The 14,610-nt window shown below is 37.6% G+C and overlaps 1 protein-coding gene across 2 annotated transcripts in view; it reads right to left on the bottom strand.

Annotated features, from left to right (window-relative positions):
• Positions 1–14,610, bottom strand: part of Gabrb2 (gamma-aminobutyric acid type A receptor subunit beta2) — a 216,372-nt gene that overhangs the window by 126,278 nt on the left and 75,484 nt on the right. The window lies entirely within an intron of this gene.

Raw genomic sequence — 14,610 nt, 5'->3', positions numbered from 1 at the left:
GGGACTTGATGGGGGAGGGGAAGGGAAATGGGAGGTGGTGGCGGGGAGAAGGCAGAAATCTTTAATAAATAAATAAACAATAAAAAAAAAACAGACGAATCCACAAGCTCATGTGAAATGGAAATATCATGACTCCTGTAGAGAATATGCTCATTTTAAGGACCTGAATTGAAATAAATGCTGTATGTATATAGCCAACTCCTCCTATGTATCCCCTTTATACCACACTGTCTACTACTGACATCATCTGTGGGATGACATCACATCTCTCCATCAAGTATTTGCAGTCAGCAACTACAGTAATGATCTATTGCGAATTTGGCTGTGAATATTTTACATTCTGTTCTATCCATGCCTACAGAAAATAAAATGCTGCAGGGATGAAACTGCTTTCTGTAATTAAACAAGGTTGTCTCTGAATGATGGTACACTGGTTTTTCAGAATTTTCAAACATTACAAAGGATGAAGTTGAGCCAAGCAGCTCATTTGTTCTGGGAGGAAGCCCAGAAGCCTGGGCATCAAACAAACACAGCAGAATTGCCAGAAAGAAAAGACACATCTGAGCACGAGCATCTTCTTTGTCTGGGATGTCTGTGACTCTCAATAAACCTGCAAACTAAATCCAACTCCAGGACCTGGACTTCATTTAGCTTCCTTGATGATTCCAGAACTTGAACACAAATGTTCCTTAATTCATATTATTTGGAATATGGCCTCTTGATGTAAAATCTGTTTTCCTTCTTGCTAGAATTTAGTAGGCATTCGTGCCTTTGCTGACAATTTTCCTTTGTTCTGTCTCACTTACTTCCTCCCCATCCTGAATACCTCACAGTGGATCCAGTTGTTGTTCCAAGGCAATTCTAATTTCAATAAGTGGAAGCATGTGGTTCATCTCATCTCTTCATGGTGTGTGTGTGGGGGTAAAGATTAGCTACTTAGACATTCTGGAACTTAAGACGGACCCACAGTCAATCCTTATTGAATGCTATTAGTAGGACCCTGAAACATTCAACATGTTCTTACAACTCTCAGCTGTAGAAATGAACAAGGCCGAAATTCGTTAATAATATCATGAACCTCTTTTACATTGGTTTATATAATTGCCCAAAGGGAAAGCAAAGCTACAGGTCCAGACAATTGCATTCAATCACTTAAGGTTTGGGAAAATACTGTGTGGCAAAAAGAAAAATGTTTTACTTTTCCACACGTGGTAGTTTCTTTCCATGAAACCTACTACCAGCATAGCTCCTATTACAAGGACAGAAGCAAAGAAAAGAACAACTGGTTGTCAGACACACACACACACACACACACATTTACACATGAGCACACAGTAATATAGGCAGGATAGTCTAGATGGCACAGACATACTCTGTCTATGCTCAGCAAAGTATATGACATCACTGCCAAGCCATCACAAAATTTGCTGACATTTTCATTGTTATGCATAGTATGCAGCAACACACACCACACTTAAACTCAGTCCTAATGAGTTCTCTGAAGCATTTTTTAAAAAGATATCATTAGAAAGTGTTCTGTCATTAGCTTACGTTACCCTAGAGGCTAGTGTGGGCTACCTCATTTCCACCTGTCCATCTCTATATTTCATCTACCTAAATGATAGACATGTTCACCTATCATTTAGAGCATTTCATTGATGAAAAATATTATGTTACATAAAAGAGCACCCTTCAATGGAAATTTCCATTGACAATCAATTCATATTCACATGTAAATTGCAATTTGGGAAGCTGAACTCATGGCAACAGCAGATTCTGTTTTTGTTTTCTAACATCTCTGTAATCTTCTGTTATACATATTACATGAAGAATACTGTCACTACTAATGTATTTTCTTATGTATAAAGAGAAATGCCCAGCATTGTAAAGTGTAGGATAATAAAATTATATTTCACCTCATTACAACATAATATCTTCGATGATTGGGTTATAAATGATCTCAATTTAATTTTATATTTATTTTTATGTGTCTTTTAAGTTACCTCAAGAGGAATATCCATTGGTAACCATTATCTTTCATGAGTTATCTGCATTGAAAATTATGGGGAGAAATCAATTTGAGGATGACCCTGTAGAGACCACAGAGTTTGTTCAACTGTAGGTTTAGACTGACAGAGCTCAATATTATGTGGAAAACTAGCAGTGGGAAAATCAATCCCACATATACTAATTTAAGATTTGTAGTTGGTTTCTGTGGGGCACACATGCCTTAGATGCTGGGGTGTCAACAATGGTTTTCTCATGGGGCTGCTACTCTATCTACTTCAATGAATATAATATTTAGGTAATACATTATTTTTAAGAGCATAAAACACAGTGACATGAACGAGAGTGATCAGGGAATTTCGGACAAAGTGGCATTGCTTTCATTTTCCCTTGTGCACAGGAGGAGGCTTTCCTGCCCTCAGGACCATGAGCATCTACTGTTTTCTAACTGGAGCTCATCCTCAGAACTCTTTCTCAGTGCTTACTTGTCTAAGCAACTGTTATTTTCTAAAGCAGCATGCCATTTTTTTCCGGTTACCCGTCCTAAGACTCCTTGGGTTCTTTGTCTTCGCCGACTTCATCATAACTTGAAAATCTTGTATTCATTATGAAGTATACTTATTGCCAATGGTCACATGTCTTTCCTTGGTATGAGAAATGCCTGGAAATAGGCACTGACTCTGGCTGATCCATTCCTGCACCACCACCACCCACCTATGACTGCCAGGACTGCTAATTTAGGAGCTGATTGGATAAAGTGAGGAATACATGAATGAAGTGTTCCCTGACTGACTTAAAGTTTTCCCAAAAAATAAACCTGTGTTTCTTTTTCTCCAGCTACCCTTTTGAGTACTCCATAGACATTCCTAAACTTTAGCCTATCATACTCAATAGGTACATTGAACTTCCACTCAAGAAAATCCCCAGTATGCCTTTACCTTCCTTTCCACATTCTAGTCCATGTACCGAGTTATTTCCACCAAATCCATTTAAAGTATGAAGGATTCAGGCTTTAATGTCCAACAGCCTTGAAAGCTATTTCTAGTTTTGACATGTACAGTGGTGTTGCTTTAAGCAACTCACTGAATTTGCTTTGATATCCTTCTCTGTATAAATGGAATGATTTATTGCTTAAAACCACACCTCTATTAATTAAATTGTATCATTTTCATTGAGGATCTGTTATGTGACTTCCTGTCACCATTGTCTTTGAAGGAAGAGTCTGCCTCTTACTATACTATTTTTTCTACATCTTAGCTATTTATTTTCTTCTCTTAGTAAGTTCCTTTTTTTTCTTTGAGGTCACAGACATTAAAGGATTAATTGTCTTCACGTGTACCCAATGCTGGCAGTAAGTATTTATCATGCATTTTGCTCTTGTCATAACTCATTCACCCACCACTTACCATCATGGGCCACAAAATAATAAGTCAAAGTAAAATATTTGCAGCAATTCCAATAATAGCCATTATCTTTAAAATCAACTTATTATGTGCCAGGCAATTTGCTACAGGCTTTGCAATTATTTATTCATTTAATTGCCTCAATAGTCCTTCAAAGTAGGTATGATTAAACACAGTTTCCAGATAAGGAAACTGGCACATGATAGATGGAACACAACACATCTGTGGCTCAGGGTAGCCTTGAGACAAGAGAAAGTTCAAGCCCATGCTCTTCACATTGCCCTGTGACTGCTCCAAAGGATCTGTGCATGGATGTGTGTAAATGCACAGATTCCTCTTAGCGTTTTGACATCTGCGGTGTCTATGTCCTTTGTCTTGTCTGGTTTCCTTTAACTGCCAGCCTATCATTGCTGCTAAAGTATAAAGTCCTAATTATTTTCTCCATTATGGCAGTGGAAACAGTTGAACGTGGGATTAGTCTCTTCCTCTAAGGATTTATGGCCATTTAGCACTTGCTTCTTTTTATTCTCTCCATAAGAGTACAGATAACGAGCTCCTTCTTTGAAGCAAAACAGTCTGAGCATTTCACGTTATGGGGATTGAGATTTGAGTCATTAACCTATTATGCTGGTTTAGTTTCCAAAGAGTAGGACTTGTTTTATTTGTGACCTCCAAAATAAAGAGGAACAGAATGGCTAGACATTTCCCCTAATTCATTTAGCAAAGTGACTGAGTTAAATAATTTCTTAAAGTCTTTAAATAAATTGGGGAGGGGTGGTAATTTACACAGGTTGGATAATTTTATTTTTTTCCCCTTTCAAAAAGAAGTAAGGCTAAAACAAACACAACTCAGTCCATAAAATCAATTGTTACCCCACTGTTTTTTTGGATCTTGTCCAATATCTGGTCCATAATTGAATCTGATTAGTTGCCCTTAAAGGTTGAAGCAATCATATCTCTGAACTCACTACCTCCCCCTCCATTGTAAATGTTGATGTTAAAGTGAGAATCTCAAACAGAAAATAATGTGTGTAGATCTTTGATATTAAAGTTTGTAAGCAATTCAGGTAAATCTTCCTGAACTACAAATTAAGAATAGGGACTCTATAATGTAGCAGCAACAATCTTCAATGTCCACTGGAAAATAATTTGCTTAAAATTGGGTAGAGTACGAAAAACACCTAACATATTTTCATGTATATCGTAATCTATTGACCACATAGTTTCCACAGGATGAAATAAAGTACATGCAAATTCTGCCACTGAGTTTGAATAAAAGAATACTATCTTCCTTCAGTAGCAAATAAATATATAATATCATCCACAGATATTTTCACAAACCTGTTAACACATTGGTAATGAATTTCAACAATTTTTCTTTACCATGTCAATGATTCTATTACATTCATTTTTGGGCCTGTAGTACAAGAGCCCTGCCTTTTGTGGACAGATGCTGAAATTCCCCAGCCTCTAATCATTTCTCTTTCCTGAGAGTTTCCTTCATACTTCTTCTTTGTATCAGATCAAGCGTTGAACACTGGAAAAAAAGCCATATTTGGCTTTCTTTTTATTGAATTTTAGTGAACATAATGGTATCTAGGGACACATGTAGGTGGGAATAAAGGAGACTTACTTACCACTTGGGTATGATGAACCAGAAATATTTGGGAAGAAAGCAAGGTAGTTAGACTTGCCTTTCCAGTTAAAATGTTTTTCTATTTAAAACTTAAGCAAAATGTTGCAACAAAATGTGCCCACACACCATCGCCACTTCTCACTTCTGTGAGTGTTGCAATTCTGTCTCTACTGTTGTTGGTGTGGATTTGAATTATTTGGTAATGTTAGTGAGACAATGGTGATTCTAATTCACCAAAGAATACCATTGCAACATCAAAACAGGGAACAGTCCTTGAATTGGAAGTTCAGTGTTTGGGATGACACTGTGTTTTCCTAACTAACAGCTGTCTCCATAGTGGTAGGAAAGATATTCTCTTTTATATCTGCCTTTAAAAGAAAGGTGTCTTAATTAAAGACTGCGCTAATGAGGAGACACCATGACGAAGACAACTTTTGAAATTAAGTATTTAACTGGGGCATTACTTAAACTTTTTAGAGGGTCTGTGGGGAACAAGGCATAGCTAGCTAAGGTGCTAGAGAAGTAGCTGAGAGAAGGAGAGAAGGAGAGGGAGAGAGGCTGAGCCTGCCCTGAGATTTTGAAACATTAAAGTCCACACCCAACAATATTTCCTCCAGTAAGGCCATACCTCTTCATTCTTAGCAAACACTTCTACCATCTGGGAACCAAGTATTAAAATATATGAACCTATGGGGGCCATTGTCATCAAACCACAACAGAAAGTGAACTTCTATGGCCTATAAGTTATTTCTAAATATATTTACTTTTTATTTAAGTAATTTTATCTTATATGAAAATGGTGAAGAAGAAATTTCCTTTAAAAATTAGATTCAGTTCTTTAAAAAGCTCACACTTTCCCTCATGAATCACTGGCCAGACTTTTTTTTTTCTGCTTTGAGGGCTGAGATTGTATGGTGAGTTCCCCATTCTGGCTAAGAAGACTGATAGTCTTAATAAAATCTCTTTTGTTCAGCCTGACAAAATTCAATTACTCGATATCTGTACGAAAATTAATTAAGCCAATTAGGAAATCCAAGCTAAAATTGATATATTAATGTTTAATGGATCACATTTCTATGCGCGATGACTATCTTGCGCTAAAAGTTGCGTAGTAGAGAGAGCAGATGGAATTACTAAAACCCCACTTGCCTATGCTCATTACAGGCTAACATCATCCTTTGCCATTTTCTCAGTGACGGAGCCTACACATCAGGGGGTGGCTGAATTACTGTTGCTGTTGCCTGCTGGATCTTTCTTTAAGAATGTGAACCTTTAATTAGGAGTGACAAGTTTCTGATCCAATGTTACATATGGGAGATATACAGATACACGTGGTCAAGACTATCCCCACCTCGGCGCACACACACAGACTGAGCAGGCACCGGAGCGAATTTAAGAGGGGTCAGCCACTACTAAAAACAAGATCATTTTTCATGTTCTTTAAAACAACAACAAAAACAGGTTTCCATATATATTCTGGGCCGTTTCTTTGCCAAGTGAGACTGCAAATATGAACAACAAAGCTATATGATTGTAAATTATACCACAAGCACTCTTCCCAGTTTCTCATTAAAGTACTGAACAGATTTGGAAGAACATTCCTATGTTTTATGGAAACAACTTCATTTCCATCAATAGCACAAACTGTATCTTGTAATCGGTAAGAAATGCATCTTAAACATATCTTATAATGGTTGAAAAATGAATGTCAGGAGTACTTTATTCACATAGAATCATGTTTATTACTGTGAATTGTTAAGACAAAGATTCTCAGGGTAGGGGCATGAGGATTCGGGAAATAAGTAACGAGTATGAGGCTGTGAGTGAATATAAGAAAACAGTTAACATAGATTAGTACTGGGAGTTCCAGTGAATACTGAAATTCGCCCACGTTTAATTTTCTTTTTTTTATTAATTAATTAATTAATTAATTAATTTAATTATTAAAGATTTCTGCCTCTTCCCCGCCACCCCCTCCCATTCCCCCCCCAATCAAGTCTTCCTCCCTCCTCAGCCCAAAGAGCAATCAGGTTTCCCTTCCCTGTGGGAGGTCCAAGGACCACCCACCTCCATCCAGGTCTATTAAGGTGAGCATCCAAACTACCTAGGCTCCCACAAAGCCATTACGTGCAATAGGATCAAAAACCCATAATTTTCTACACACTTTTGTACCCAAAGACAACAGGAGAAGAAGACAAAAGGCTGCCTTAACATGATACGAAGGACAATTCAAACAGCTATTTGCTTCAATACTTTGAGCCATCAAGCCATTAATCCATGAGAAAAACATTCTGTTGTTCAGTCAGTGAACCCACACTAACACCCTAGGACAAGGATCCTGAAGACAGCCATCCCCAAGGTCACACTTCCTATTTCAAAAGAAGGAGCAGATATATGCTTGAATTCTTTGACTTTTGGGCTGGGTAGAGTGCACCTACCTGTGTGAATCATCTTAATGACAAAACGCAAAGCAACCATACCTTAGGTAAACGTGTATAGACACATTTGATGTTAACAACTTTGAACAAGCTGAAACTCTCTGATCTTCAGATGAGATAGCAATGGGCTCACATTTTTGGACCTCCACACAGTGGCTTGCTGGATGTCAGTCTAACTCTAGGCTAGGTCAGGACCCCTTTCTAGACTAAATAAGGCAGAGATGGACAGACTGGGATACCTCAGTGCCTCCTTTGGCTTATGCATGAATGCACACAGGTGTACATACACATGTATATATAGTGCACATAAATACACACAGAGATTTAAGTGATTTGAGAACAAGGAATGATAAGCCTGACCTCTCAGATCTCCGGAGTTTATATCTTTATACGAATAGCTTTTACTGAGTGTTTTGAAGACAGGGCATCTCCTCTCAAAGGCTGTGTGGCTTAGTGGGTAAAATTCACGGTAAAGGTATGTCCTAATCCAAAACAGTGGAGAAAACACTTCAGCTAGCACCTTGCTGACTTCTCTGTAAACTTTTCCATCTATAAGAGCGTATTTATTGCTTCTCAGTGTACAAAGCCAAAGCTCTTGATCCTTTTCTGGTGCTCAGTGAGCAATTATTGAGCATAGTTTGCTTCCTGCTCAGCGGTAAGCTGAGCTTACTGTTGATGTGAGGAGTTTAGAATATGGAGATGAAGAAATATGGGGCCCAACTGAGGGTGATTTCTATGATTTTCATCCTGAATCAATCATTGCCTGCCTGGTTTCAAAAACACCAGATTATAGTTTAGTCACTTCCCATTGTTCTTTGGGTTAATAAACTTTTAAAATTTTGGGAACGTAGTTGGAAATTCATGCAGACCTATAAATAGACAGAGTTGGGCAATACAACTAATTTTCTTCCCAAGGGATAATAATAATACAACTTAGGCTTTGTTTTTCTTTTTAATTTTGCCACTTGCTTCTTTGGATCAATGAACAAATTCTCTGAGGATGAGTTAGAAGATGCAAATTTTGTCACAGCTTATCCATTCTCAATTGATTGTCAATGAATATAAAAAAATCTGTAATTGAACATCATATTAGCAAATGAAATTATATATTTGGAGTAATACAGTAACAGTTGAATGCTAAGTATTCAGTGTTACTTAACGTATATGTGCATGGATTGTACAGATAAAAATTTTTAGAATTTGATTCATTATTATTCACATTATTCTGTGAAGTAGTTTCTAAGTTCTTGTTTAGAACCCAGAATGGTGAGAAAAGCAGGTGAAATTCTCCCATCTCTGCCTACCACAGCACTTTTGTTGTAGTCCCTAAGTGATCACACTTGACATTTTTCTTTCATGCTGCTGAAATCAAAACTCACATCGTTCTACTTCCACAGCAAGCCCTCTGGCAACTCTGCAGGCCCTCAACTCTTAATTCTTTTTAGAACCTATTTTATTTTTAGTTATATTTGAAAAGTTTGATATTATAATATAATTACTACATCATTTACTCTTTCCTTTTCTTTCCTCTACTTAGGCTCATATTTTTTATAGAGTAAAACCACAGTGCCATAGACTCTTGATCATTTTTTTATTATTGTTGATTTGTTGTTGTTGTTATTGTTTGTCTTGTTTTGTTTTTTAAATATTATGATGACTATTTTCAAACATGCTGGCAGCTTGAATGAATGAACTCATGAACTCCTCCATGCCCACCATTAAGTTCAACAGGCATGGTATTCTGGTGTCCCCATCATTGTTATAGTTTAATATCTGAAAAGTACTTTACAACAGTTCACTCAAATATTGTGGACATTGGCCTCTTCTTCCTCATCTGTCGAGAGGGGTAGATAGGTAGGTGTGCTCTTCATTTATGTCCTAGACATTCGGCTCAAGGTCTTTGATTTGCAAATTACTGGTCATTGTCTTGAGTATGGAAACTGTTGAGCTCTCTGTCTTCTACATCTACATTGAATGACTGCCTTTCAGTTTTCATTATCCCCACCAATGGACTTTACTACCACTGACTTTTTTGCAATGATTTGTCTGAGTCCAAGGATTATACACATGCACTCATGCACACACCTCATTCTTTTAACTAGAACAGCTATAGGCCATAGGATCTCAAGGTGAACATCCATAGAAGACTCTTGCCTTCTGTTTCTCGGGGCTTTATTTTATCATTCAAGAGAAAACTCCCTAGGTACAGATCTACTAAAAGTTGTTTTCATCTAGCTTTTCTTTTCTTCCATCCCTTCAGATTCTCTCAGGGTTTTTCTAAATATTATGCATCACCAGATAACCAGTATTTAAAGGCTGGGACAAAAAAAGTAGTATTTCTACTTTAAGGCAACTAAATTCTTGGGGTACAGTAGCTATTTAAATTTCTATAGGTTCCTTTGTTTTTCCATATAACATGGAGGAAATAATGGAACTAAAGCAATATTAAATAAGAAAACATATGCAAAATATATGTATGCTAAATCTTTCCATTAATCCTAGATACTTCCAGTAATATTCTAATTAGATGTAATGTTCTACATTTCCTCTTCTTGACATTGACTCTAAATAAAATTCTTACTAGATTATCAACAATAGGAAATAACAGAATTGGTGATAGATGAGTAGGAATAGGGGCTAAGTATTTGGAGTTCATACTGTCAATGTTTATTTTAACTAAATTTCTTCTCTGTATTGTAAGTAAGACTCCTAGAGACAAGAGATGAGTATTAGGTATGCATCAGTTTTCAGAGGAAACTGTTCTATTTTTCTATAATATTTGCCAGTACTACTTAAAAGTGTGTTTTAAGATCTTCCTATTAATTTCATCTGCTGTTCAACATTGCAAGTGAGAGAACAATCACAATTAATGGGCCTGCTTTCCACAGAAGTGCTAATTTTATGAATGTCACAGGTGCTCAAGAAATTGATCATTGTGTCAAGAGTCTTTGTTGGAAGTGGGAACGGAAAAATAATGGTATTCTGCTGTCAGGAGTTCAGGATGCTCTGTTGCATCCAGCTTAGAGATATAAGAGACCCCTAAACCATTTGCCTTTAGGTTACACTTCTGCCAACCCATGTTCAACCAGCACAGACACATAATGAAGTCTAGGAACCAGTGCCTTTGGCATATGTATTCCTCCTTGACAGCACTGGTCACAGATGCATAAAAGGTTTTCCATACCCTCTGCCTCTGAGGTATACATCCTCAACCTTCCTGTACATGGTCCTAGTAGGTAAGCAGTCTTTTCTCATCTTACCTCTCATGTATCCTTCCTTTCACCTATAGCATCAGGCAGAAACAGGTAAGAAAGTTACAGTCTCTTGCCTCTGGGGCATACTCACCAAACTCAGTGAATCCAAGCAAGGGGCAGACTATTACAGCCATAGAGTGGGAAGCAATTCCCTTCCCCGAGTGTGTTCTTCTGCCCTGAGCACCACAGAAGCCAGAGGACATGATAAATCTATGTCTGTGGCACACATGCACAATGCTCTTCAAACACCCTGGCTTGTCAATTTAGAGGTCACAGGATCCCTAGCATTGATTCACTCTCCCATAATACCTTATGAAGCCAGGCTCTTAAGGTTAGCAGATATGTGAAACTGCTGGCCCTGGTATATCCCATTGACACACTGCACTGACTCTGGTTTATGAAGTTAGAGCCCGTGATCCTGTTATCAACAAAGCCACGATCACCTTCACCTACTTCACCCATGGTCAATGCCAAGTTCCTCCACAACTGGACTTTAAGCAATACTGAGCCTGGTCAAGACTTGTGAAGCAGAGGTGATGCTAACACCACACACTCACTCAACTCAGCTGTGATGAGAAGTCACAGCTCACACCAGATTGGCACATCCAAGTGTACAAACACCAGTGTACAAACACCAAGACAAAATATCTCCTCCAAAAATTAACAGTCACATAGTGATGGCTGCCAGTGATGGTGACTTATACAAAATTCTAGGTAAAATTTAAAAGAACAATCATAATAAACATGTTCAAAATTTCAAAGTGGACACAAATACACTCATGAATGCATTGAAGGAGGATACAAATAGTATTTGGAGTCAACTCCAAGAAAACACATTCAGTTGAATGAATTAAGAAAATGAGTTAAGTATTGAAAACAGAATTCTCCAAATACCTTGAAATACTGAATAAAACTCAAACTAAAATTGATGGAGGAGGGTCATCTTTCTATCTGTTGCTTTCATTGTTTAATTAATAAAGAAACTGCTTGCCCTCTGATAGGGTAGAATTTAGATAGGCGGAGTAAACAAAACAGAATGCTGGGAGAAAGAAGTCGAGTCAGTGAGTCGCCATGATTCTCCCACTCCAGACAGACGCAGGTTAAGATCTTTCCTGGTAAGCCAGCTCATGGTGCTACATAAAATATTAAAAATGGGTTAGATCAATATATAAGAGCTAGCCAATAAGAGTCTGGAACTAATGGGCCAGGCAGTGCTTACAAAAATACAGTTTCCGTGTAATTATTTCAGGTAAAGCTAACTGGGTGGCAGGACGCAGCCTGCCGATCCACCAACATGAAATTATATCAGAAATGAAAAATTCAGAAATCTAAGAAAACCCTCAGTGGAAATCTTCAACAATGAATGGAACTTATAGTGGGCAGAATTACAGAGCTTGAGGATCATACAGAGGAATTGGATCATTTAGTTGAAGTCAATGACTTTTTAAAAAAATATGAATGGAATGGTCTCACTATGAGAGACCAAATTTATTAATTATAGACAAAAAAGAAGATGAGTCCTAAATCAGAAAGCATAGATAGTATCTTCAATAATATCATAGAAGAAAATATCCCAGTGTCTGGAAAGGAATACCCACTGTGGTATAAGAGGCATAGCAAACATCAAATGGACAGGACTAGAAGAGAAACATCCTATGTCATATTATTGTTAGAACACTATACAGAACAAATAAAAGCTGCAGAAAACTTCAAGAGAGAAGGCTTAAGTCATACATAAAGATAGCTTCAGCACAATAACAGTTAGCTTCTAAAAAGAAACATTAAAAGCTAGAAGCACTTGGGAACAGTGAGGAGTGGGTGATTGTCCCACAGCATGAATAGGCAGTAGTCAGGGGACAACTTTGAGTATTAATTGTGACATTCCACCTTATTTGAGACAGGGTGTCTTTGTTTTTCATGCTTCATACACAAGACTATTAGGACTGAACATTTCCAGGCTGTCTCCATTGCCTATATCTTATCTCAGCATGTAAGCACAGGATTACAGATAGAAAATGCTATACACAAGTTTGAGTTCTGGGAATTTGAATGTAGGCCCCCATTCTTACATGGTAAATATATTACTTTCTGATCCATTCATCACTTTTTTATTCCTATGTAATCCATACAAACTCTTATTTCTTATTTTTTATCATTTGATAGCATCCAGTATGTGTCTAAACTTTATACCCAGTACATAACAAAATTCATTTTACTAGCTTGCAGTGTCCCATAAATTGTTCTTCTAATTTTTTTCTCATCAATCTATAAGAAGCTTCCAGTAACATTTTCAGCTTTATCCATAAGTATTTTGGTACCGGAGTTGATCTTTCCTTCATATACATCGATAATACACCCTTCACTTTTTTATCTTTTTCTTTTAATTGTTTATTTATTTATTAAAGATTTCTGCCTTCTCCCCGTCACCACCTCCCATTTCCCTCCCCCTCCCCCATCAAGTCCCCCTCCCTCATCGTCCCTAACAGGAAATCACCAAGGCCAGCTGGCCTGGGTCTGAAAAAGCATGGGATAAAACCGGACTTGCTGAACATAATGGACAATGAGGACTACTGAGAACTCAAGAACAATGGCAATGGGTTTTTGATCCTACTGCACGTACTGGCTTTGTGGGAGCCTAGGCAGTTTGGATGTTCACCTTACTAGACCTGGATGGAGGTGGGTGGTCCTTGGACTTCCCACCCTTCACTTTTTAGGAATTTGGGTTTTCTTGGGTGCTTTCTGACCAAAGAACTAGATTTCGCTGCAACCAAACAATGGTGTTAGTTTACATTTATTCTCTTTAGTAAATACTTTTTCTAGAAAGGGAGCAGTAGTCTTGAAGGGTACAGGTGTATCTTCTCCAACAACTGTCTTAGTGCCTCAGCCAGACCTATGCCTAAATCATTTATGTCCCTATTACTTGCAGTGCCTAGCTTGGTGCAACTCATCTTGGTACCCTTTGATGAAGTAATCATACAGGGCCAATATATCTCACACAATACATTCCTGCAAGTTGCCAGACCCCTACCCCTGTGCTTCAGGGCTCTTATTATGAAAAGCAAAGGGTTACTTGAACACAGGTACTGCAATTCCATCACAGGAGACCTGACAGGTGGCTACAAAGGCACTAAAGGTTAGCCACCGCATGGATTTTATGGGGAAGACAGTGACTTGTTTCTCAAGTAGGACTAGATAGCTTGGCAAGCAAGATTTCATCATGCTACTCATAATAATGCTCAACTTAAACTGCATATGTCATTTCTGATCACTTCTACTCAGTGTGTTCAGATCACAACTATTGTGGATAATGAAAATCAGAAGATGCAAATAGCGTGTTGAGTGACGACTGCATAATGTGTGGAAAACACTTAACTCATTGTGTAGCCCCTGAGAAGGGTTCAACTGATGGCTATTACTGTTAGCACTATCATCACTATTATCATAGGATAGTCACAGTTTATGCAAAATAAAAGATCAGAGGCAAATTTCCTCTCTCGTGAGGAATTGTTTACGTTGTAATATTTTCAGAATAAAAATACCTTATGCAAAATAATAGATGAGAGGCAATCCAAAATGCTGAAATTTAGAGTGGTTTCCTTCTGCCATGCAAATGTTTACATTGAAATCGTTTCAGAATAAAAATGTGTTTTAATTTTTTTTTTCCAGAACACCATCTATTGGTTTTAATTGAAGTTAAACTAGCCTTCTTTACAAATTATTTCCATCCAAATAGTCTGGTACTGGAATGTTTTTCTGGAGGTGCATTTGAGAGCATCAATTAAGCATTAATAAACATGAGATGATACTTATTTGTAAGTTGATTGCTCCTCAGAGGATGAGAGGGTATGACACTCCTCTCTGTCACCAGAGGA

Source organism: Chionomys nivalis, chromosome 7 (assembly GCF_950005125.1).
Source record: "Chionomys nivalis chromosome 7, mChiNiv1.1, whole genome shotgun sequence".
Taxonomy (NCBI): domain Eukaryota; kingdom Metazoa; phylum Chordata; class Mammalia; order Rodentia; family Cricetidae; genus Chionomys; species Chionomys nivalis.
Note: the sequence above shows the minus strand (reverse complement) of the source record. Positions and strands in the feature narration are given on the sequence as shown.